This window comes from Callospermophilus lateralis, chromosome 1 (assembly GCF_048772815.1).
Source record: "Callospermophilus lateralis isolate mCalLat2 chromosome 1, mCalLat2.hap1, whole genome shotgun sequence".
In the NCBI taxonomy this organism is placed as follows: Eukaryota; Metazoa; Chordata; class Mammalia; order Rodentia; family Sciuridae; genus Callospermophilus; species Callospermophilus lateralis.
Genome location: NC_135305.1, coordinates 89,558,625 through 89,584,853, shown reverse-complemented (window position 1 = coordinate 89,584,853; position 26,229 = coordinate 89,558,625).

Below are 26,229 nucleotides of genomic sequence, written 5' to 3'. Positions count from 1 at the left end.
TAAGCAACTAAATGAGATTCTGACTCAAAATAAAAAAATAAAAAGGGCTGGGAATGTGGCTCAGTGATAAAGCACCCCTGGGTTCAATCCCCAGTACAAAAACAAAACAAAACAAAATTCCTCCACCAGAAAGGCTATGACAATACATTGTTCCTATTTTTACTTCTAGTCCTTGTCATATTCATATCTAACAGGACATCTGTAACTGCATCACTTCTTGAGTGGACTGTACTGGAGACCCTGGTGTGGTTTAAGTCCAGGAAGGAGAGACTGCAGGCAAACTGAAGAAATTCCCAACTTGAGGTGCTCAGAGAGTGTTCATCAGCTGCAAGGCAGAACCGGTTACAAGAGGCTCAGGGTGTGAAAGGAAAGCTGTCTGGCCCCAAACAGGAAAAATAAAAAAATTAAAAAACTGGACTCTAGGCAGAAAGGCCCTTGCCCTCGTGAGTGGCAGGAGCTAGGAGATAAAGTTGGCCCTTGGGACAGAAACACAGGTCCTGCTCTGCCCTTGAGGAGCTCATGGTCCCACAAGAACTGACTATCAAGGCGATAAACACTGTGCACATGAGCAAAAAACTTACAAGGCCCAGAAGCAGCTGTAAATCTGTCTGATAGTGTGGTTCAGGCAAGGTTTCAGAGTGAGGGTGACATCTGAGTAGAGACTTAAAGGATTTTTCTAGCTAAAGAAGGGCTGGGAACACTCCCAACTTGAAAGAACAGCCTGATCAAAGCTAAGGAGATTATAGTGGGTAGAACGGTGCACCCCCACCCCCACCACCAAATTGGAAAAAGTGTCTTTGCGGATGTCATTGAGTTAAGGCCTGACGATGAGATCACCCTGATAATCCAGGTGGGTTCTAATCCAATGACAAGTGTCACACAGAGAACATGGGAAGGCCATGTGCAGATGGAGGAGCCCGCAGAACCTGAAAAGTCAAGGAAAGTTCTCCCCTGGGGCCTGTGAAGGGAGCTTGGCCCTGCAGATGCCTTGATTTTGAACTTCCGGCTCCACAACTGTGAGCCTCCAAGTTTGTGGTGACTTGTCACAGCAGCCACAGGGAACTAACAGAGCTATAGAAGGAGCACCAGTCTAGGGTGTTTGTTCCCAGATCTGCTCCTTACCCTTCTTTTGCCCTGTTCTGTGACAGGGGTTGATCCTGCAGGCTGTGTTTCCTAGACTACTCTGGTCTCCCACAGGCTCAGTCAATGGGAGGCCCTGCAGAGGGCGGAGGAGGGGAGGAAAGGGGCAGGCAGGTCACAGCTCCGCTCCTCCAGAGGCATCTCCAGCTCTGTCTATGTCTCCTTCCCAGCTCTGGCTCTCACCAAATAGGATCACTGTGACTCCAGGTTCCCCTGGGTGCTCCCAGAGCATCACCTCTGCCTTTCCACTCTACCTAAGAGTCACAAAACTTCTGGGAATAATGACCGGTATGATTAGAACACAGGGAATGTGGGGGAGGCGAAGGAGGCCAGCTTGGGTCAATAAGTTGGTCAACACTAAAGGCATCCAGGAAAGGCCCCAGGGCCCTCCAGCAGGCAAAATATCAATGGAAGCCATAAGCTCTCATCCCTGACTGGACACTACCTGGTACCAGCCTGGTTACCACAAAGGCTTCTGATATTTCTTGAGAAGGGACTGTATTAGTTTGCTAGGCTGCCACTACAGAGCACCAGACGTGTGGCTAAAACAGTAGATATGTCTTACAGTGCTGGAGGCTAGAACTCTGACATCAGGGTGTGGTGTTGAGGGCCACAGCCAAGTCAGTCGGGATGACGCATAGCATTTTTGCCAGAAGTAGTGGTTGAGAGGTGACGCCAGGGAGCCATTAAGATGATGACTTTTGGTTGAGTTCTGGTTGAGCTCTCCCAGGATTCCTGAAGAGTTCCCGTTGGTTGGTGAAGTTCTGGTGAGGGGAGTTCCGGTTGGTGTGGTGTGTTCCTGGGGGAGTTGCGTGGGTGGCGTTCGGGAGAGTTCCCGGGGAGTGTGCTGGTGGAGTTCGGAAATAAAGTTTGTTCCTGCTTGAGTGGCTCGTGATTTGTGCCCAGCCCAGCCGGACTGTGGCAGTGTGGATTTATTTTTTATTTTATTTCTTTTTTTTTTTTTTTTTTTTTGGTTACCGGAGATTGAACTCAGGGGTCCTTGACCACTGAGCCACATCCCCAGCTCTATTTTGCATTTTATTTAGAGACAGGGTCTCACTGAGTTGCTTAGCACCTCACTTTTGCTGAGGCTGGCTTTGAACTCCCAATTCTCCTGCCTCTGCCTCTGGAGCCGCTGGGATTACAGGTGTGCACCACTGCACCTGGCAGGGTGTTGATTTTTTTCTGAGGAAAGCCTGGGTTCTCCTGAGGCCTTTCTCCTTGACTGGTAGATGGGCATCTTCTCCCTGTGTCCTCTCACGGTCTTTCCCTCTGTGTCCAAGTTTCAAGAACCCTAGTTATATCGAATTAGGGATCATCCCAATGAAATCATTATCACCTTTGAGACCCTATCTTCAAAAAGAGTCAATTTCTATGTCCCAGGGGTTAGGACTTCACATATGAATTCTGGGGGACAAAATTCAGCTGATAACATAGATTTAGGTGTTGGTGGCAGACTGAAGGATGGGGCAATCATGACATATGCATTGGGAATCAGACACCATTGGTGGAGATTCAGTAAGAAACAAAGGTGCCCAGTGGACTCCAGTTAGCTGGAGGGGTGCCAGGTCAAGGCCACTGGCGGTGGCTGAGAGCCAGCACCCATGCCCAGCAGAAGAGGCCATAGCAGGGGGAAAGGAAGATGTCTGATGGTAGAAGCCAAACTCTTCTAAGAGCCCGTGAAAAACCCCAAGGACTTCTAAAAGGCTCTGAGGTTGTAGTGCTGGGAAGGAAAAGGTGTGACAAAGGCTTGCATTATTAATGGGACTGTTCACGTTTCCAAGTTGATGAAACCTATAAAAGTCAAAGTCTATGCATGTTGGAAGGAATTCAGTTCCTCCTGCGGCCAGCTCTCTCCACCACAGCACAAACACACGGATGGTGTCTGGTCTCCTTTACATCATGTCCCTTTAGAGGTAAAAGAAAAAACCAGGGCCTTCGAACAGTCATGGCAGGCAAAGGGAAAATCCAGTGCAGGTGGCAGGGACTTGACTGGGCTCCATTCAATCAGAACAGCTAGGCTTGTGTGTTGGCCACATGCAGTCCCCTGCAGCCCAGGCGGCAGCTCTAGGACCGTAAGCTTATGTCCCAGGGAGTCATATACACGTGCTTCTGCAGATGAGCCACAATTTATTAATATGAGACTCTGCAGGGTGTACCGCAATAAATTGTAATTCGTGAAATTTATAAACTGAGATAGCACTAGTGAGAGGTCCTGCGAATTGTAATTCTCTGGACCTGACAAATGAACTGCTTTGAGCAGCGACAGCTTCGGTGGAGTGAGAGAAATAAATCAGCCGGCTGAGCTGTGGTAAGAAAGCAAACAGTTTTATTGGTCTACGGATCTGGAGAAATGTTGATTAAGTCAGATTTGGAATCCCCCCACAGTTGTTTTACAAGCTGCTTAATCTCGGAGACCCCCCAGGCCTCCCCGTGTTACCACAATCTCCCAGGAAGAATGGGAAGTGAGTTACACCACATCTGGGAGAGGAAACCAAAATATGTTTTTATGGTCCTGGAAAAAGGTGAGTCTGACCATTCAAGGAAGCTCCTGCATGCCAAGGTCTACATTGGAGGAGAACTTTATGGAAGGGTTTCCACAACATCGATAACCTCTCAGGCTCCTTGGTGCAAAGGAAGGAAAATACCTTGAGTCGGAGAACCCACTAGCTGAGAATATGTTTGGAATAAATGGAACTGATCAGAGGTTAGCCTTTGAACTCACAAAGTTTGGATTCACTTGGCAAGCCAAAGGTAAAGACCAGAATGCAAAGACAACATTCAAACAGCAGATGCTAGGACAAACTGCTTTTAATTATATTTATGTCCTAAGAGGACTCTATTTGCTATCAAATAACTAATGTGCTAATTATACTCTGGTCTGTTCCCTGAAGCCAGTCCCCAAAAGACTTCATTCTAGGAAACAGTTTGGTTTTACCGAGGAGTTATATTTATTTTAAAATACAGCCTTCAAATTCAAGATGTCAGGCATTCAAGATTTGTCTTCCCTCCAATTGTTCTGGATTATAAGGCAGGAATGGTTAGATTCTGAAGTTTATTTGCAAGAACACAGCAGGAGAGGGGTAGCAACTCCAGAAAAGGGACGATCAGGGAAACAAACACCAGTTAGTTATCTACCTACCTAGTAGGACTCTAGCATCATCTCATTTTAGAGAGAAGACTGAGACTCACAGACATTCATTAACTTGCCATAGTCACACAGCAATGATTAGAAAAGGCAGGAATTAAGTGACCAATAAGTTCGCACCCTTTCCAGTGTCTCATGTAACTTTCTAAAATTGAGGACCCTAGGGCCTTCCAGTTAAAAGAGTTCTCTGCCTGTCCCCAGCCTTGCTTTTTACCTTCCGATACAGATCTGGTCAGGACCTGGACTGGATCACTGCCTACCTTATTCTTCGCCATCTCTGTGAGGAAATCTTCATGTCCTCCCCCAGGCAAGAAGCACAGGAAACCCAGTTTGTCCCACCCAAGTGGCAGGGCTGCCATGCTTCAACAGTGAGCAGGTATTCTGGCAAAACACCTCATGCCCCCCATGAAGCAGAGCCTGGCTGCAGTTTCCAGTTTCAGGAACTGGATGCCCTAAGATGGAGAGCAGCCGGTCAGAGCAGTGCTGCTGTGCAGACCCAAACAATTTGTAGCAACCACAGGAAACTTCCGAAATGGCTTTCCCAGAAGCTCTGGCTCCAGCAGGAGCTGGAGCATGTTTGTGTGGCTGCAGGGCACCAGCAGCAGCTCTCGGGGCTGTCCTGGCTCCCTGCGGCCACAGGAGCAAGACCTTAGTGGGGGTCGGGCATATAAACCACAGCAATGAAATCTGACTTCAAAAACACAAATCCTGGGTATGTCCACTTCCCAAGCACACAGCATTAGGGCTCATCACCTAGATTCCTAATACCTGGGGTGGAGGCAGGGCACAGAGGTGAGCCTTAGTGTCATTGCTTGTGGGCAAAGACCTAGTTCACCTGCCCTCTTAGTGCTCATACCTGGCCAGCTGTGGGGGCTCCTATGTGAGGGTTCTCCAATCAACCCTGGGGGGGGAGGGTGCTCATGCTGACTCACTTCTTCCATTACTTCATCCCCCATCTCCAAAAACTTTCTTGCTTCATCTTAGCCCAGATCAGCCCTTGAATGAGGAGACAAATCTCTCAGGGTCCTGTTACAGTGCAGATTGTGACTCAGTCTGGGGTAAGGACCAGTTTCTACATTTCTAACAAATCTGTCAAGACCAAGGATGCTGTTGGTCCTCAGATCACACTGCCGGGGGCAAAGTCAGAGGGTCTGTCCTGGATTCCTAAGGCTAGTGTGGAAAACTCCACGCTGCCTCCCCCAGATGACCATTCCAACCTCTCTGTCTCCTCCCCACCCACGCTGGCTCTGCAGACATCACCCCCCACCCAGCAGGCAGCCAGCCCAAAGGCACACCCAATCCTGGCTCATCCCCTGGGGGCTCCTGTGTCTGCCCTTTCCCTGTCAGAGGACTTGTGCCCTTCTCTGTTGGAATCATACCTCCCTTCCAGCAAGTCCTAGGCTCCCACAAAGCCCATTGTCTTCCTGACAGGAAGAGCTGCATTCCACAGTGTGGCACACAAAGAGAGCAAGCCCAACTTTCTCAGGAAGTGTCCAACCCAGGGAGTGTTTGGGAGACAAAGACAGATCTGGACCACCTCCCTCTCAATGGAGCAAGCCCCAGAGAGCTGCCTGGGCAGACTGCTGCTCCATGATGAAAAGGTGGTCACTAAAGGTTAGGATGTGCAACTATTGGGGACCCAGAGCTCTCACAGTGATCCCACGTGTGAGACAATCTGGTGCAGGTAGAGTTTCATTTTCCCTGAGGAGGCCAAATGCCAGTTAACAAAAGTGGATCCCGTACTTTCAACACAAATACTTTGAACAGTCTGATATTGAACTGGGAAATGACTGAAGGACTCTTAGCCAGGCTTTGTTTCGATTTAAATGTTCAAAAGTGCCTGTCCTGACAAAGACCCCTAAGAAAGCCTATCTGGGACACTCCTTGGCCTTCCTGTTTTATTCCAGACAATGAAACTCCAGCCAAGATTTTCTGGGTAAAGCACATTTTCTGATCCTGACATCTCACTGGCTGTGGAAATCATTGGGAACGGGAATGAAAATTTCCATCTTATCTGCCCCTCTGTTATTTTGCAGAGAAGGGTGTGTGTTATCAGCTTGCTGTGGGGTTGAGGGGAGGTGTCAGCCTTTCAGGGCACTCAGTGGATTTTCTCTTCCCCAGCTTCGTTGTCAGTTGTTTTGCGGGAAATGGGTAACCGGATCCTAGAATCCCTGGATGTGCAGAGATAACATTGACTATAGGCAATTCTATTTACTGATAAAAATAATATATAGTTTTCAAATAGTCCCATAATGAGTCACTACTAAGTAGTCAGAAATACATTTCCTGCAATTATTCTTGGAGACTAGAATTAATAATTTTATAAAATTACTCCCCTCACTAAGGTAGTCCTGTGGAATGCACGCACAATTAGCGATGTCTTACACTTGCCATGAGTCTTTGGGGACCCACCAGATGTTAATTCAAGTTCGGAATATATTCTCTCATTTAAAAAAAAAAATCCAAAAGAGATGCTATTTCTAGCATCTCTTCCAAAGTACAAAGAACAGCGAAAGAGCAAGAAGAATACAAAAATCTATGATGATCAAGTTTCCAGGAGGCCAGAGCACTGGCTTTTAATCCATCCTCTTCTTTGGCAAAGGCGAACATGACAGGTCACTGATGGATGGAGCCAAAGCCTAATCTAAACACTCAGCAAAGCTGCAGGATCTTGAAGAAGAAGGAAAAAAAAAAAAAAATCAGGAGACCTACTTGCCATGTTTTGAGGCTCTGCCGCTCAATATCTTTGTAACTCTGGGTAAATCTCTTAAGCAATCTGAACCTCAGCTTCCTTATGTAGAAAATGAGGGTTAAGGGCTGTCCCACCTCCCTTGCAGGATGGTTGTGAGGGTCAGATTAGATTAGATTATCCCTAAGCAAGCACCTTCCAAATTTGCAAAGAGATGAACACTGTGTGATTGGCAGACAAGTAGCTTCTGCTAGTTCTGAGGCTCAACAAAGAAGTTCTGACCTCTGCCTAACCTAGTTACCTTGTTAAGGTAAAAGTGGAAAAAAGAAAGGTAGTAGATATTTCAGAGAACAGAATCTTATCTAATTTGACAGGTGATTCGTTAAGTCTTCTCTTCCCTGTATTTCCCTCATTCACTCCCCAAATTCTCCAACCCTATCTTATTACCCTTCCCAGTCACTGAGTTAGTTAATTCCAGTTAACTCAGATAACCTATCTTTCCCCAACCCCAAGAAAGAGAGGTCACCATTGTGTTTCTGAGGGCAGATTCCCAGTTATCTTTTCCAAAAGATAGAAACTGAGACAGTGGAGTTAGAGAAGGGAGCCTGCCTGCAGGACTGGAAGGGACAGAGACCTGTGCTCCCAGGTGTTCAGGTTCAAACTCCCCGGCAACCTTCCAAGAAAGTGGCAGGGACTAGGGGAGAAATGGCAGCTGTGGCAGAGTTTTGCTGGGAAATGGCAGAGCACATCAATGGTCACCTGTGAGGACGAAAGACAAGAGAGCCCCTCCTGAACATTCTAGATGAATGGATACGGGACCTGGGAGAAAGGGGATGTTCCAGGAGGGCCTGACACTGAATTTCCCACTGCCCTGGCAGGATGGCTATAATAGCATATCAAATTTAATTTAAAGTAATGAAAGAAATGTGACATTTCTTATGCCCTATCATGTGGTGTAGAGTTCACATGCCTGATACCTTTCTGGGACATTCTGGCAGATAAATCTGCTTTCTTTGGAGGCTCCAGAAGTTTGGAAGAAACAGTTTTAAAGATCAGCACAAGATCTTTCTGAAATTACCTTCCGTTCCCACCCGCGGTGAGAATTTACCCTGGGAAATACCAACGCAGCAAATATTTCCTCTATAACCCGAAACTCAAGCCACCAAGGGCCTACTCCCACCTCACCCACAGCAAACCTTGAGTAGAAAAGAATGTTTTATCTTTTTAATATCCAAAAAGTAACACACCATAAACACATCAAGAAATAAATACAAAATTTTATGACTAGCAAACATTGTCCATGGTAACCAGGCGAGAACCAATGTTGAACCACACCACCAACGAAGGCTCCCGAATTTAGAAATAGAGATGTCATTGTCCTTATTTTACCCTAAAAAAGAAATTTGAGGCCCAGAGGTGTTAACTAACTTGCTACAGATATCAAGGTATTTATTAAGTGGCAGATTTGGAATTGGAATCCAACTCTGTTCTATTCCACGGGGCTTCAGAATTCCAGATATCTGGTACTCTTAGCATCTGGGAGAGAGAGAGAGAGAGAGAGAGAGAGAGAGAGAGAGACGAGCTGCTGAATGCAGACTAGGGAATCCAGATTTTGAAATGTAACCATTGCCATATTTGTTTAACTCTAGAAGGAGAAACTGTGAGCTTCCAAAAGGCATCCTTTGAGCTTCAGCTGAAATGTGCCCATTGGCTGGTTTAATGTGATAATCAGGGTGGGGGCCCTGGTGACAGGCTATGATGTACAGGCTGTTGTTCTGCACTTTGATGTTCCTTGGAATTTGTCAAAATTTCACTTCAACACTCCCAAAAGTGCCATGGCGTCATCTGTCCCACTCTCTGTTTGCAAGAGCAAATGGCAGGGGAGTGGCAGCACATTAAGGTCAACACCGGGTCAGAAAGTGGCAGACCTTTCCTGGGGACAGCAGGCAGCAGCGGCTCCCTGAGCTTACCACCTCACACCCAGGGGATTCTTGTCTTTGGGAGATAAAAAAAATCCTTGTTGTCACTAAATGAAGGGAAACTACAGATAGCTTCTGTCTCAGCTCAATCACAGGGCTTCTGGAAAAGGAGTCATCTTCCACAGCCTTCGTCATGGGGGCTGAGCTGGTAAGGAAGGTGGGCAGAGGGCTCAGGGAATGTGGGGCGGTGGGGGCAGAGCCTGGTCCCCTCAACATGCTCCCTCTTGGGGTCGGGCCACCAGCAGCACTGCTCGCCCAACCCTTTGGCAGCTGTGGTCACTAAGGCAGCAGCAGGCAGGAAGGCGTGCTGCAAAGGCAAGCTGATGCTCAGGCTCCAGGGGACAGATGAGTCACCCCAGGGTCTGGCCAGCTGGAGAGCGGTCTATGCCTGTTTCCTAAGGCTGGTCTAGGCAGCGTGAAGATTTTGGAACACTGCTGGCACCCAGCACTGGGGATCTGTAGAGGCTTCCTGGAGCAGCTGATACCCAAAGGGTCACTCTGCCCTAGAGACAAGGAACGGCAATGTATGGGGCAAGGAGTTAAGGGAAAGAGTGGTTGCCTGGAACCCTATCAAGCTAGTGAGCTATTGGGTTGCCTCAGGTTGACCTCTTGATGGACTGGACCTACCCGAACAGAGTCTCAGGAGGCCCCTATTACTGGGACATTAGAATCATTGCTCTAATCCTCCTAGCACAGATGACATCCCCTCTTTTGAGATTCCAACCCCCAAGAGAACAACAACAACTACAAAAAGCCCTATGTCTTAGCTCATTCAGGCTGCTATAACAAAATGCCATAAACCAGGTGGTTTATCATCAGAACTTTATTGCTCACAGTTCTGGAAGCTGACAAGTTCAAGATCAAAGCATCAGCAGATTCTGTGCCTGATGAGGGCCCGAGTTCTGACTCATAGATTACACCTTTATGCTGCATCCTGGCATGGCAGGAGGGGTGAGCTACCTTTCCAGGTCTCTTTCATAGGAGCTAATCCAATTCCTGAGGGCTTTGTCCTCATGACCTAAACAAGTTCCCTAAGACTCCACCTCCTAATATGTCCATCACTTAGGGTGTTAGGATTTCAACATGGATTTTTTTTTTCAGGTACATAAACATTTGGTCCATTGCACCATATAACGTTTCACTTTAGTTTTCTACACCTGAGTTTCCAGATCTATAACCTGAGATGGGCAATGTCCTAACTCAGAGAGTTGTTCTGAGAACTGATGTGATTTGTACATTGGAATGGTGACTCAGCTCTGGGCACATAGTAAACACTCAAGAGATGTTAATTGCTTCCCTTCTTCCCTGGAATCCACTGCCACCTCTTTCAAATGTCCATATTAAAAGGAACACCATTAGGCAATAACGCAAGCGTAGGAAAAAGGGTATTGTGGTATTATCCATAACAGCAAAGCCAGGGGCTCAACATGGTCCTAGAAAGAGCAGGCTGATGCTCAGTCTTTCCTGTCCTCAGGCTCATATGAAGGGCATCTAACTGGTGAAGCTGACAGTCATTCTGACTTGTGGAGGCAAAACTCTGAGGTTTGGACAGTCCAGACACAGATCTGTAGAGGAGGCCTCCAAAGAGAGAAGCCATCAAATTCCCTCTGTCTCAGTTTGAAGGAGAAGCTTCTTTGGACCATAAAGGGCCACTTCTTGTTGCAAACCAATGATTTCTGACAGGGAAATGACTTGAAGGGTCACTTGGGCTCAACTACTAGGAAATAATTCCAGAAAAGGGCCACGGACATCGAGACAGTTTGGCTCCCCGTGCTGAGAAGGTGACGTCAGCCATGCCGATAAATGCCAAAGAATCTATCACCCCTCAAACAATGTTTTACTAGCTTGTAAAATGTTCCTGAGCTCTTTCCATCCTGACAACTTCTGGGGACTGTCCAGGGCATCCTGGAAAATTACAAGAGGGTATCTTTCCAATTCTTCCTCACCCAGAGCCTAATTTCTTTTTGACTTAGTCTAATTTCTTTCTATTCTATGAATCATTAAGTGGGAAAACCTGTCCCAGCACTAATGATGATGCTGAAAAGCACAAAAAAATTACCAAACTCTAGGTTTTGATCAGTAAACATGCCAGTGTTTGAATAATGGCCACAGCACTGAAATTATTACAATCTGTCTTTCTGAGTTCTAAGTCATTTGTCAAAAACTAGATACAGACAGACCAGATGTTATCTGCTTATGGATATCTGACAAAACAGCTATGGAATCAGTCCTAAAGGTCATGTCACCTTGTGTCTAACCCTCCTTGGTATCGTTGGCAGAAAACAAAGTGAGATTCAAGAAATCAAACACAAGCAGAGGCAGAAGGGTCCAAAGACGGCAGGAGATTCCTTGATCTATCAAACCCCCAGTGCCTTTTAGGGGGGCTCTTTGAGAGAAGAGAGATTTCCATGGGACAGAGGGAACCCATCAAATCCGAGCAAACATTTGCTACCAGCCGTGAATCCTTTATAGAGAATGCAATCTACTTTCACAAAGAGTATTTGAAAATATGTAACATCTTACTTGCTGCTGACAACAGAGCTGCAATGACAGTCTGCTTATTGCCATTTTCCAGACAAGGAATCAGAAGCTTGGAGAAGGTGCCCTGCCCAGTGTCATACAGTTAATAAGCCATAAAACCAGACCACCCAGGGACCCAGCTTTCCTGAATCCAAGATCAGTGCTCTTTGCCCTGTATTTTCAGAAGTTCTTACCCAGATGAGTTAACCAGAGCTGTATCACCGGACAACAAGGAAAACATTTGTCAAAGGGCACCTAAACATGCATTACGGGAACTGACTTTTAAAGGAGTGTTTTACTCAAAAGCTCCCCAAACTAATCGTATGTGATGCAAATGGCGAGGGGTCCCAGGGTAGGAATCGCCCAAAGAGACTAAACTGGGCCAAGAAGGACCAGAAGTCTTTCCCTGCCCAGTGAACCCTTTCAGGCTTTCCAGAAAAGTCTTGTCCTCACCCTGGTGTGGACCTAGGTGTCCTCTGGGACCTTGGATCCCAGAGCCTTGTGGGACGCCTGAGTAATTCAGGCCTCCCAGATCCTGGGATCTGGTCCAAGCGGGTACCAACCTGGGCCCCATGTTCTCCCAGGACTATTTAGAGAGACCCGGACATTTTTTTCTTTCTGTCACATCTGCTGGGCGTCAGGAGGTGAAGTGGGGACAAGACAACATCCCCAGGTGTTGAATCCAGCTTAGGCTCAGCTTTGGGAGCCCAGGCCACAGCAAAATGGCTTGCCCTGGCCAACACAATCATAAGCACAGAGGATCACACCCCGGGCTAAAAAGGCGGAAAACCAGTAGGCAAGGAAACCGTTTTGTCATCCAAGGACAATAAAGTTTATGTATTCCCAGATGTGGGTCCTCCCTCTTAATCAAAGCTGAGGCCCATTCCAGTGAAAAGAGCTTTTCTCCAGTGAAATGGGTAGGCAGCTTCTAAATTTAGACTTCACCCACAGGGGAAGGGCTCCAACTCTTCAGGGCTGCAGAGAGAACAAGCCAAGGGTTCAGTGTCCCAGCTGGCTAGGGCCAGGTCCACAGCCAAGCCAGCAGGAGTCTGAAATGTTCCTAGCCCGGGAGTGTGTGCCGTGCAGTCCCTGGGGCAGAGCTCTGCCTCAGGCTGGATCACATCTTGGATGCTGTGTGCTGCTTTGGTCACTCTGTAGTGCGTCACCTCTGTTCTCTGACAACTCCAAGAAGCAGCTGCTCAACACCCACTATTCCAAAGACTGGGGTTCAACATCACAGAGAATACAAGAGGCCAGAAGCTAAGCCTCTGTCCCCAAGAACATCTTAAAGAACCCATCATTGAGAGGGCAGTGCTTGACAAAATGACCAAATTAATACATGCGATGATAGGGTCCCAAAGAAAGGAGAATGATTTACTCAGTCACACAGGGCTTCAGTGGGAATGGTGTGGATTTCTTCCTGGGACAGGGACCCTTCCCCCATCTAAAGCCTGCGATATCCTTGCTCTACATCAACACTTTTTCTAAGTGACCCTGATGTAAATCTGATAGAACATTGGGAGGTGTACCCTGTCCTGAAGAGTGAGTGTTGTCCCTACCCCAAGAAAAAGCCAGAAAGTTTGATTTGTTTCCCTGCTTGGCCAAGTAAGAGGGAAAATGAAGGTATCTGGTATTATCTCAAAGGTATCCTACACCCAAGACCTGGCTTCTCATTTTCACTGTCAGGAAGTAGGTGCCAGCACCCCCCACAATGGCCACCAATTCACTGCTGTCAATTCATTACTGTTAAATCATAACAAACCAGGAAGGGCTAGCAAGACTTGGAGAGAGAGTAATAAAATAAAATTGACCTTATCCTCATCTGGAGCTCCTATAGACAGGAACCCCGGTTTTCTCAGGAACTGAATAAGATGCAAAATTCACCCCCTGAAAAGTTAAGCACACCATGTATACACAACTCCAATGTCTCCTGCTTAGAAATCTCCCAGAAACAGCGCTATCCACCATCTCCGCAGGGCTCTTCTGGCCCCATGCCCTCAGTGATAGTACTTACGGCTCTGTGGGGCCATTAATGGTTTGAATTAATGGTTTGAGAACTACACGAAGGAGGGGGTCTTGATCTTAATTAATTTTACATCTCTAATTCCTAGCAGCTAATACACCTTATATAGATATTAAATGGAAGAATGAATAATACTTGAGTGAATGAATGATAGTTTAACATATATGTCCTGCTTAAATATCTTGGTGTTTTCCTTAATAAAAGGGATGGGTTTGAATCCTAGGTTAATTAAGTCCCATTAAAAAAGAAGAGGTATCCAAGGACCATCCAGCCACCCCCCTCCACCCTATGATGGGCCAAACACTGGAGTGAGTGGGCCCTTGCTAATGTTTACCCCCAACTGGTTCTCACTAAGTGGAAAGAACTGGGCTACAGCAGTATATCAAAGACCCAGGTGCCTTCATTATTTGTAGAAAAGCCCCCTTGGCAACTCCCCAGCCTGTACAAGGGTAGCAGATACACCCAGGAGGTCTACTTCTTTTAAGAAATTTCTCCTCCAGTCCTCGTGTGACGAACATAGAGTGAATGCCCAGTGAACAGAGAGCATTAGGTCTGGCTTGAAGTAGAATTCACAGACAGCTTACTCAAGCACAAGCAATTACTGTATCCTCTAATGTTAATGCCAAACATGGAATTCAAAAGAGAAGCATAGTGGTGTCATCACCCCTGAACCAAATTTTGTTCTGCATCCCATTCAGCCAACCAGAAAGAAAAGCCAAGAATGCAAATCCTACTAAAAAAAATAAATAAACAAATACTTTCCCTGCAGCCAGACGTTTCCAAAATGGTCCTTGGGCTTCGAGGCAGTGTATCAAACAAGAATAGCCGGAGATTGCTGAATGGAAGGGTGACTAGGGTTGCCCTGTGTTTCCTTTGAAAGTAAATAAATATAAGTGATCCTAAGTTGCTGTGTGTGTTTCTGGACTCACCAGGTAGGAACTGTTGCCCTCTACTGGATGGAATGTCACAAGTCCACCATGATTTCATGTTTGCAGTTGCTTGGATGCTTTTTATCTTTTCCAGGATGTAGGTGATTGGGAAGGTAATAATGGAATTGTCTAGGGAGGACAGAAGGGGAAAGAGGAGATAGAAGAGGAAGGCAGCCATGACAATGAGGAGAATCTCTTAGATTTATATGAATGGTACTTTCGTGTCTTACAAACCCATTCACATAAATGAAATTACTCTAGTCTCACAATTATCCTGTAAGGGAGGAGGTGTTATGAATTAGATGACTTTGGCCAAGAAATTTAATCACTTGCTTACTGTTTCACACCAATAAGGGGCAGAGATGAGATTCTGATTGACGTCCCAAATCCAAGCCCTGGAATGGTTTCCTTTCTCTTATTTGGTCAGTTTTATTTATATTTACTTAAATCTAGGTTTGGGGGGAGAATTTTTAAATTCTCTTTTATGCATCAAAGATACGATTAACTCATGCATTCATACACAAACATTTAACACTCACCTGTTCTATGACTGGTTCTCAAACTGTAAACTAGGGAATAACAGAGGACAAGGACAAGGCCAGCTCTATGGATTCTCCAGGGGCAGTCAAAACCAAGAGAAAAAAAAAAAAAAAAAGGGTCATGATGTCAGAGAGTGACAAGTGATTGAGAAGCAAAAGAACAAGTTGAAGTTGTACAATGGCCCCAAGGTGGAGAATGAGTTTGGCAGATGATTATATTTAACGGCTAGAAATTTTCAGAAAAAATAGCTTTTAAAGAAAAGACCAGCCTTGCTTTCCCAAATACAGATTCAAAGAATCATCATCTCAGAGAGTGACCTGGGAGTAGTGGCTTGCCCAGACACTCCTTCAAGAAAACTCTGAAGAATGCAGGTTGGAAAGAACTCCCCAGTTCTAAAGATGAACAAAGATCCTATCAGAAAGATTAAGAGAGCTCATATCTAAAATATCTGCATGACTGTTTCTGTTCACCTGTTACCTGGCTTGAGCAACTGTGTTTAGAAAATCCAAGCCTGGAAATAACCCAGATCGCCCTCAACAGGTAAATGGCAAGACGAATTGTGGTGCATCTGTATACTCAGCAACAAAAAGGGACAAATTATGGATTCATGTAGCTTTGGTAGCTATCAAGGGCATTATGCTGAGTCCAAAGAGTCACTCTCAAAGGGTTTCACATGGAAATTAATATTATTGAAATGACACTAATATTATTGAAATGACAACATTATGGACATGGAGGACAGTTACTGGTTGCCTGTGGATAGGAATGAGATGGAGGGTGTGATGACGGCAAGGTGGCCACCGTGTGGTGATGGAACATTCCAGAAACCACATGTTATAGTAATTATATGAACCTATACATGTGATAAAACAGCACAGAATTATAGAAACATACAAAAAAAAGTGAGTGCAGCTAAATATGTGAAATATAAATAACGTCTGTAATCACTTGATGGTTTTGGGTTAACTGTCTTGATGTTCTTGCTTCATAATATAAAAGACAATTGTTGGGGGGAAAGCAGGCGGAAGGCTGTGGTGACTCAAGTGGCAGCCACTCCCAGGGCTGGGGGCACAGCAGAAAAAAAGGATGCCCATGGAAAGGGCATGCACTCGGGTACTTGGGGACACAGAGGAAAGTGAATTGTGTGCTGGCACCGAGCTGCACGTGGGGGCAGCACATCTTGGTGGGAATTCAGTCATCCCTGAAGATATTTTTATTTTAAATGGAAGGATTGGAGAGACGGGGCTCAGGGCTATTCCAGCCCTAACCTTCTGCGTTTCCATGAGTCATCTAAGCGGATCTAGTCACTGTGATTCAGCATCTACTTGTGCTCTTTGCTTTCAGTTTCCTGGCAGCCAGAGTGAAATCACCTATGTTTTGTGCCAAGTATTTGACACTCATCACAGACAGCTTGTATTATTGACTATGGTTTTATTTGAGTATCTTGTCCCACAACAAAATTGCAAGTTCCTCCTGAGGCCATAATGGACTATTATTTGTAACCCTTGGTGTCTTTCACATAGCAGGCATAATTGCAGAGTTTAATTGAACAGAATTCAATGACTAGAAAATTAAAAGTCCCAGTTGAAAATATTGATAGATTGGACCATTTGACCATATAAAATGTTCAAAGCTTTGCAGAACAGAAATCACCAAAGAGGCAAACATTAATGGTAAATTGGACAATATATTTGAAAAATATGTGGATGATAAAGAGAATAGCTCAACATGAACAATGCACAAGATGAATCAACACATGGCCATAAAAATATGGAACGATAAACCATCCCAATGACCTGCAAAGACATGAAAAGTTAAACACTGACATGCTGATTCCTTTTGTTTTTATTTTGTTTTAATCTATTGAATCAGCAAAAATAAAATGAATCAGAATGTTGGTGATGATGTGGAAAAATGGGCATTCTCACACCCTTCTGTTGATGGTAATGGTAGAGATGTAGTCATAGATGGTGGATAGCAAGAGTCTTTAAAATGTGTCCAAATAGTTCATCTCTTAGAGATTTGTTTTGAAAATTAATAATCAGGGAACAAGGAAACATGCACAACAATAGTCATTGCAGGGGCTGAGGTTATGGCTCAATGGTAGAGCACTTGCCTGGCATGTGTGGGGCCCTGGGTTCAAATTTCAGCAGTGCATATAAATAAATTAAATAAAGGTCTATTGACAACTAAAAAAAAAAGAAATCCAAAAAAAAATTGTTTTAAAGAATAGTCATTACAGAATTGTTTGTAAGAGTGTTAATTTGGAAACAAGCTAATCGTCCATTAAAGGAGGAATGGATGGATAGATAGTAGTGTTTGGATTTAATGCAATATAATACTATAGTTAAATCTTTAAAATGCACTATTGATTCCTAATACTAAGTTGGAAAAAGAAATGAACAGTATAATTGCATTCATATGAATTTTTAAAACACAGAAAATAGTATCACTGTGTCCTTGATATGTACCAACGTATTTTTACAATGTCCATAAAATATACTCATCAACTTCACAATTATGCTTGAGGGAGAGAGACGAGATTGGAAAGGAACACAAATGGAACTTCTGCTGCTTCTATATTTTTTTCACTTTAAAAGTAGAGATTATATTAGATAAGAAAACACTGGTAAGGTTCTCTCCAATAGTATCTGGTATAATAAATAGAAATATCAATTATCAGCATAATGTGACCAAGTGGAAATTTAGTCTAAGAGAGGGTCTTTGAACTTCATGTGAAAAATTACAGAGTGAAAAACAAGACTCAGTGTAAGTATGAATAAAAGGAAGAATCTATGTAGAGATGTTTTCTGTGTGCCAAGAATTCTGCCAGGTCTGCGACATCTGTGTCTCCTTGCATCCTCATGGTAACTTCAGTCGTGACTTTAATGGACCCACTTCACTTACTGGGACCTTGGCATCCCACTAGATTATGAATCTGGACAAAATCATGTTTCTCTTGGTTAAAAGATTTCAGATGTGAATCCCTGATGGTTCCATGCCAGGTCTGGTGTCCTTTAGCATCAGATCACACAGAGTCTAGAAGTAAAGAAATACAGGTGCTGGTGGGGTTGGCAAAGAAAGTCAGGTGACCAGACTGCACCAACCATGCCTAGAAATGGATGTGCCATTCCTGCTTCCATATTCTCAGATGCTGTCCCAGGGCTGGGGACTGGGCCACTGACCTATTCAACAAACTGCCCTGCTGACAAAAGTGAAGGCTGTCATGGTGGGAGGTGGCATGCGTAGGAAGTGGACTTGGAGGAGTAGGAAGTGGAAAAGCAGATCCCAGCACTCACAGTGAAATCAGCAGGATTTCCAGCAAAGTTCTCAAACTCAGAGGGTCACGGGGTTCCCTGTTTTTTCTTTGTTTTGTTTTGTTTTTTCTTTCTGAGGTCAAACAAGAGCATGAATGATAAGAAGATAAGAACCGCTTATCATGTAAAACAAAGCCTGGGACTTGGGACTTTTGAGAGAACACATGATTTGTGAAAAGCTTTTATTTTTCCTTTCCATTTTAATTGCCAGGACAACATAGCATGAGTTTTGGGAAAAGGAGAGACAGTGCTATTGTTCTTACAGTTGACACAAGTGTTGAGCTAGAAAATGCATGAGAAATGAGTAAAGAATCACTGGTGTGGAGCATGACATAAGTAGTGATTATCCAATAAAAAGCTGTGGACCTCAGAGGAAAATGTGTCTAGCACCAAAGAGAAATTCTCTTGGGGACAAAGTAAGAGTAACTTTATGATATGCCACCTAGGCATGAGTAGGTGGCCGCCTAGGGTCAAGATCCAGGAAGTCTTGAGACTGCCTGCATCCAGATGAGGAGGGATTGGGGAGGCTCAGGAGGATGGGGTGAGGTGCTGGTTGTGAGGAAGTAAGCAATTTTGCAAGACCTTAGAATCTGCAAAGAAATTAACACTGTTAAAAGTTTCTCCAAGGTCGGAGCAACCTACAGATTTCCATGAACATTGATAACTGCAGTAAGCTGAATAATAGTTCCTCCTCAAAAATAAGATTTTTTTTTTTTAACAAGAAACTTGAGTCCTAATATCTGGGACTTACAAATGACCCCTTATATGGCTTAAAAAAAAAACATACATATGATCTTAAGTTAAGGATCTTGAGATGGGAATATTATCCTGGGTTACAATTGCATGCACCCTAATAAGAGGGGCATGAGGAAATCTGACCACAGAAGGGAAGGAGGCAATGTGATCAGGGAGGCAGACATTGCAGAGTACAGCCAAAATCACAGAATATCAGAAGTCACCATAAGTTGAAGAGGAAGGGAGAGACTCTGGACTCTTCAGGGAGTGGCCCTGCTGCCACCTTGATTTCAGTCCAGTCATACTGCTTTTGGGCTTCTGCCTCCAGTCCCTTGAGAAAATAAATTTCTGTTGTCTTAAGCTACCAAGTTTGTGGTGATTCATTATAGCTGCTATAGAAAATTAATATAATGACTAATATTCAATTTTGAGAAATTCGTTGTGATATTCTGGTAACTAATCTCCACACAATGTTAAGAGGTCATTTAAGCTTTGCATATAAAAGTAAAAAGTTGTAAACCTTCTAGAATGTCTATAAATACCAATTTAAATAAATTATGTTTTGTTAATAGGGATGTTACACGACTATTAAAAATGAAACGGCAGAAGCATATTTATTGATATGGTCTTATGTTCATATTCTTCTTAAAACAATCACAAATACCAGGTATATATAAAATTTTAGATCTAAATTTTTTTTTAGTTATAGATGGACACAATACCTTTATTGATTGATTGATTGATTTGTTTATGTGGTGCTGAGGATTGAACCCAGCGCCTCTCACATGCTAAGCAAGCACTCTACCACTGAGCCACAACCCCAGTCCTAGTTCTAAATTTTGATTCATTTGGAATTTGTCCTGGTATATGGCATGAGATTTAGATAAAAGTTTATTTCTTTCCACTTGCCTCTCCATTTCATTTTTTTCTAGCATCCTTTATTGAGTACTACATGCTTCCTGTACTGATTTTGCATATACGTTATTTCCATATTCTCAGGCTTATTTTTAGACCTTTCATTTTGTTCTGTTGGTCTGTCTTCTTATGCAGACATCAGTACCACATTTTTGCTATTACTAAGTACTTATGATATAATTGAACTTATCGTATAATCCCATAAGGACACCCCCCACACCCGTGGTCTATGTTTTTTTTTTTTTTTTTTCCAAGAATTTTCCTGTTCTTCTTGCTTCACAATTACCTCAGAAAAATCTTTCAAGTCCTGTGGGGTTTCTTATTGTGCTTGTGGTAAATTGATAGTAATGGAAATTTCCATCTTTATGATGTTTTCTTCTCATCTAAGAATTGGTTGGAGTCTACTTTGGTCAAGTGTGTGTCCACATGCATGCACACGCACACACATGCTTTCTTCAGAAGTGATTTTAAGGTATTCTTCACATAGTTTTAGAGACCCTCTATGGTTTGGATAAGTGTCCTCCAGAGATCCATGTGTTAAAGTCTTGGTCCCCATCCCATGGTGCTAGACCAACGACATAACTTCCTTCCTCTAGGAGGTGGGACCTAGAGGAAGGAAGTTATATCATTGGTACAAACAAGTCCTTGATGGGGACAATGGGACTCTGGCCCTTTCCAGGATCTCTTTCACTTCCCAGCCACCATGAGTGAGCAGCTTTGCTCCATCACCTGTTCCCCACCATGATCTGCTGGCTCACCACAAACCCAAAGGCAATAGACCAACCAATCAGAGATTGAAACCATGAGACAAAATAAACCTTTATTCCTTATAAGTTGATTATCTCAGGTATTATGTCACCATAATGGAAAGCTGACTCACACAATACTCTTCTGAAGCTTATTCATAAGCATTTTATCTCTTTCTTTACTATTAAATATGATTTTCCCCATTATACTTTCTTATTGCTATTTAAAAATGAAAACTATTTTTCCTATTTACTAACTTTGTACTGTTGATAGATTTGAAATGTCTAATTTTTCACTATTTTCCAGGTGCTGCTTGTGGCTTTTAATTATATGTAGTGTCTTCTATGAATAACAGTAGGAGTATTTCCTCCTTTTCAATCTTTGTGATTTTCTCTTATCTGATGCTATCAATTTATACCTTTAGTAAATTAATTTTAAAAACAATGATATCTATATAATATCCTGACTGTGGTGGACTGATTTTAGCACTAAGTATTGTTTACACTGGATTTAGGGCTTGAGACTGATGTCAGTGACTACCCTACTATTATTGATGTTTTGAGTATTTTACCTAGAATTGACATGGGATTATGTGAAAGATCTTTCAGCAATATGAAAAGATATATTTTTTCTTAAATTAGTATGATTAATTCATTTGTAGATTTCTTAGTATTGACCAGCCTTGCATTCCTTGCATGATACTTAAATATCATATATTATTATTGTTTTGGTATGCTACTGAATCATGTTTCCTAATTTAGGATTTTAAGATAAATATTCATAAGAAAGATAACTAATTACTTTGCAATCTTGGAGTCTGGGTATCAGAGTACTCTGCTTTATTAAAAGTCTAAGATCCAACTGTAAAAATTGGAGATTTTACTTGGTTTTCTATACTTTCTTTATGCTATGGAATTTTTAAAAATTTAATAACATTAGAATTCCCTATGAAACCATATGGGTCTGGTATCTTTGTGGAAGATTTCTCTTTGACAATTTTATTTATTCTGTGTAAATATATTACTTTGGGTTTTCTTTCTTTCCTGGGGCCAGTTTTGAAAAGTTATATTTTCCTGGAAAATTATTCCTTTCATCCAAATATCAAATTTATTTGCATGCAGTTGAACAAAACAAAGTTTTGTGATTTTTAAAAAATTTTCTCTATTTCCCTTATCTTCCTTTATTTCACATTTTTGTAGAAAAATAGCCAAGTTCTTAACTTCAGAACAGAAAATGAAAACCTTTTTAGCATTCAGGAACCAGAAAAGGGAATTGATAAATTCTACACCATTTAAAAAATGAAAATAAAATAATTCTTTAGTAGCCAAAAACATTTTAAGCACAATGAAAGGTTTAGCAACAAATTGGGAAAATATTTGCAAATTACACAATATAAAAAGAGTTAATATTCTTGTGCATGTATGGATATATTAAAAGAGCATTTAGAAATAGAAAAAAACCTAATCCAATGGAAAAGTTAGCAAAGAATATAATTCAGAAAAAAAAATATATGGCCATGGAACTTATAATTGATTCTCACCCCTCTTCATATTAAAACAATTAAGACGTGGAAATATACACAGTTGTCCCTCAGTAACATCACGGAGTTGGTTTCAGGACCCCTGTGGAAAAGCTGAGAATGCTCAAGACTCTTACATAACGTGTGGTAGTATTTGCAAACAACATACACACAGCAGCCTTCCCTATTCATTAAACCATTGCAAGCCTACTTATAAAACCTAACATAATGTAAATGCTATGTGAACAATTGCTTTTCTATAGTGTTTAGGGGAAGAAGGGGAAAAGGTCTGAGCATGCTCAGTGCAAAGGCCTAACTGTATGTCGCACATGATTGGTCGAACCCACAGACACAGATGGATGTATACAGAGGACCACTGTATCTGCAGAAAGGTTAAAAGTTTGGTCATGTGCTCTTTTCGGGGGTGGGCTGGTGAAAAGAGTCTCATATATTGCAGGTGGAAGTGACATTTCCTATAATATCTAAGAAGGGAAATTTGAGACTATCCATCAAAAAAGGAAAATGCTTTGACCTAGATGTTCCACCTGCAGAAACATAAGCTACATATCTGGCCAGCTGGGACTGACAGCCAAATGCAGCTTCTGACACCATCTCTGCTTACAGCAAGCTCCATAAACTCTCACCGGATGGGGACAGTTTTCGCACAGTGGAGGACAGGAGCCGCAACATGCCTGAGAAAATCACACTTGCTGATATTGGCCAGAATATGTCTCACAGCTGTTTCTCTTTCCTGGGTTTGATGAGGAGGGATCTTGCGCCGCTCAGCAGACCCAGCCATATGATCTCAGCAATACAACACCTCTGAGTCTTCAAACAATGAAAAAGCCACAAATGAGAAGTGTACTCCCACCACTAATTACTTTAAGATGTGACATGAATCGAAGTCACCCTTCCCTCCCCTTTTTTAATTTGGGCCACTCTATTAATTTTGTTACCCAAAGGTGATTACCCTACTTTTTTCTAAATTTTGCCCACAATCTGTCCTTCACTCCAGATTCATGCCACATGAGAGGAGACCTTTGGTCAAATGTGCCCTACTTCCTTATCATACTTCACTAACTGGTGCATAATATTTTCTCGACCTTTTCAAAAATTCTGTAGTTTGAGTGGCAATATGAACCAGGTCATGAACTTTCATTACCAAAAATTGGTCATGATCCTAATGTAACATACTCTGTTTCCATCTCATCATCCCCACCCCACCCCCAATCACTACAATCTCTTCTTGCTCTGCTATTGGAATAAAAGATAACCAGATGTTGGGGCCTGAGCTGACAGAAAAGGCAGCATTCGAAGGGTTAATTCATTTCCCTCACGGAGTAAGCATTTTGCTGACCCAGTGTGAGATGCGTTGGACCAAATTCAATTTAGCTGCAGTCAACAGGAAAGTAGGAAGGAAAATAGGATTTAACAAACAAAGCATTAAAAAGGGGTGGGGGGAGGGAGTCCACAGCAGGAAATAATTATTTGGGCAATGTTCACTTTGTTAAAGGGCTGGCCTGTATGAATATCCATCAGGATGCAATGCTGTGTCCGTGGTTTCTCTGCAGCACCCTGTCTGGTCTAATTAGTTACAAAAGTGGTTCTATGGGCCGAAGAAATTTGCAATTGTGCTGTGTTTCAGGAGAACGAACACATATGCCATTGAAGTAGAGTCTGGCACCAGCTTATTCTGGTGAAACCCCAAGTGGTTGGCCAGAATGGAATCAATACGAAAGGAAGCTTGAATGCCAACAGAAGTGGTTTACAAAAATAATTCACTGACCATTCCATCTGCCTCCGATTAAGCATGTTAAATGGTTCAGTTCAAGTTAACGTTTCTAATATATAGATGTACATAAATAAACAAAACCACATATTTTTATCAAATATTTGCATTTGAAAAACTACACAGAGAGAGAGAGAGAGAGAGAGAGAGAGAGAGAGAGAACTCAAACTGCTCTTTCATCAATCCATTCACTACCCTTTTCCCCTTAAAGCAGTTACACTAAAAACATGAAAACGCAGACTGTCCTGTTAGAGAAGGGTAAACTCCCTCTGGAAAAGAAAGTGAAAATAATATTTTCAGAATAAAATCCTTCAATCTGTAAAAGGAGTTTTTATAGCTTAAGCTCAGAAAAGTCGGCCAAAGGTTCAATCGACCCTCGAACAGAAGCGGGACTGGGTCACCCAGGTTTAGCACATTAGTTGCTTCGCTGTCCCCCACAGTGGGTGCTGGAAGCAAATCATTAACCTGTTGATACAAAACTATCTAATTGCACAGAAAAATCCACTGAACTCACTTTAAAGTCACATAAATTAGAATCTAAGAAGAAGACATGTCACAAATAAATAGCAAATAAAATATGTCAACACGTACTGAATTTTCACTAAGTTAAATACTTCCCACATAATGGCTCCAATCACCCTGTGAGGAAGGTGTTTTATTACTAGCCCATTCAAAAGATGTGGAAACTGAAGCACAGAGTGGTTAAATAACTTCACCAAGGTCACATAGATAGGAAATGAAACCTGGAATGGGAATCTGGGCGGTCTGATTCCATATCGTGCTCTCTTCTTCTCCCCTGCGTTAAAAAAAAAAATGGGGGGGGGGGATAGGGGACCCAGACCAGTTTTCCAGAGCAAGTCTCAGAAGCCGACAGAGTCACTAACTTTTTGTGGGAGGTCTTTACCACCCCTTCCCCTCTCACACAGCTGAAGATGAAATAAGGACACCCCCTCATCCTGCTTGTTTTGTACTGCCAGGCTCTGTTCCCTGCCCCACTCACCCACCTGGCCCTGGGCTGCCCCAATCACCTGCCCCTTACCTGCAGAAAGGAGTGTGCAATGGGATAATTTTGCACAGTCCCTCAGGGAGAGGAAGCTGCCTGCTTCCCCAGGAATGAGTTTCTGGGCCCAACTACAGGACAGCCTCAAAAACGGTCTAATTCAAGCTCTGCATGGTGTCCTGACGCGACAAGGGGCTTTAAGTGCTTGTGCCTCGCTGCGGGGTCCATGATCCCTGGCCCCAGGTAATCTGGTAAGGCGGTGGGAGGGAGAACCGGGGACAAAGGCCCACGGATTTGTGAGCACTTCCCATGCGCTCACATGGGGCAATTGACCTTGCTGGCCTCAGTTAAGCCTCACATAAAATCTATGATTGCAGCCGGAGAAACTAAAGCTCGGGGTGTTTAAGAGGCTCGGGGTGTTTAAGTCACGCAGGTAGTGAATAGAGAAGCGAGGGTTTGAGCGGGGCTCGGGCTCCAAAGCCCTGGTTCTGTTCGCCCGGTGATGCTTGGCAGCGCTGCCGGCTGCCTCAAAGGCCACTGGCTAGGAATGTTGCATATGCTTACTAGAGACCCGGGGAATACCTTCATGATTATACAAACCTACAAGCCAAGCCGCAGGACACCCGGGGGAAGGTGGAGGACCGACCCGGGCAGAGCACGAGGGACCGCGTCTGGGATCTGTCCCCGCAGGCGGACTCCTCCGACCCGGTCCAGCCTACGTGGGCCGGAGCTCACAGCCAGGGAGCCGGTGTGAGCTCATGCCGCTCCCGACAGGCTGAGCAAGGCGGTGGAGCGCTTCCAGCGCTCAAGGTAACGGGAAATGTTGAGCAAAGTAGGTGAAAAGCCTTGTCTAATATTTCCATTTACCTACTTTGTCTGTCTGAATAAGTGTCATTAATTCAAACCATTTCAAAATGAGGCTTGATGATGTGTGAGAGCGGAAGCCCCAAGCACCAGGCTCCTCCGCGCCACATCCTTGCTGACTCTATCTCTGTTTGGAGCGATCAATTGAACCCCAGCAAATGTGCTGTGAATGTTGCCGCGCAGCTGACCACTAATGTTCGCGGTCTGTGCGCGCGGAGAGGGCGGAGGCTGGAAGCAGCTTCCCAGACCTGCCCTTCCCCCATGCATTTCCCTAGCCTGACTTCCCTCAGCCCCCAAACCTCTCCCCCTCCTTCCCCAGCCACCCCCAGGGAGACCTCAGGAGGGACGCTTCAAAAGTAGAAAAGATACCAAGGA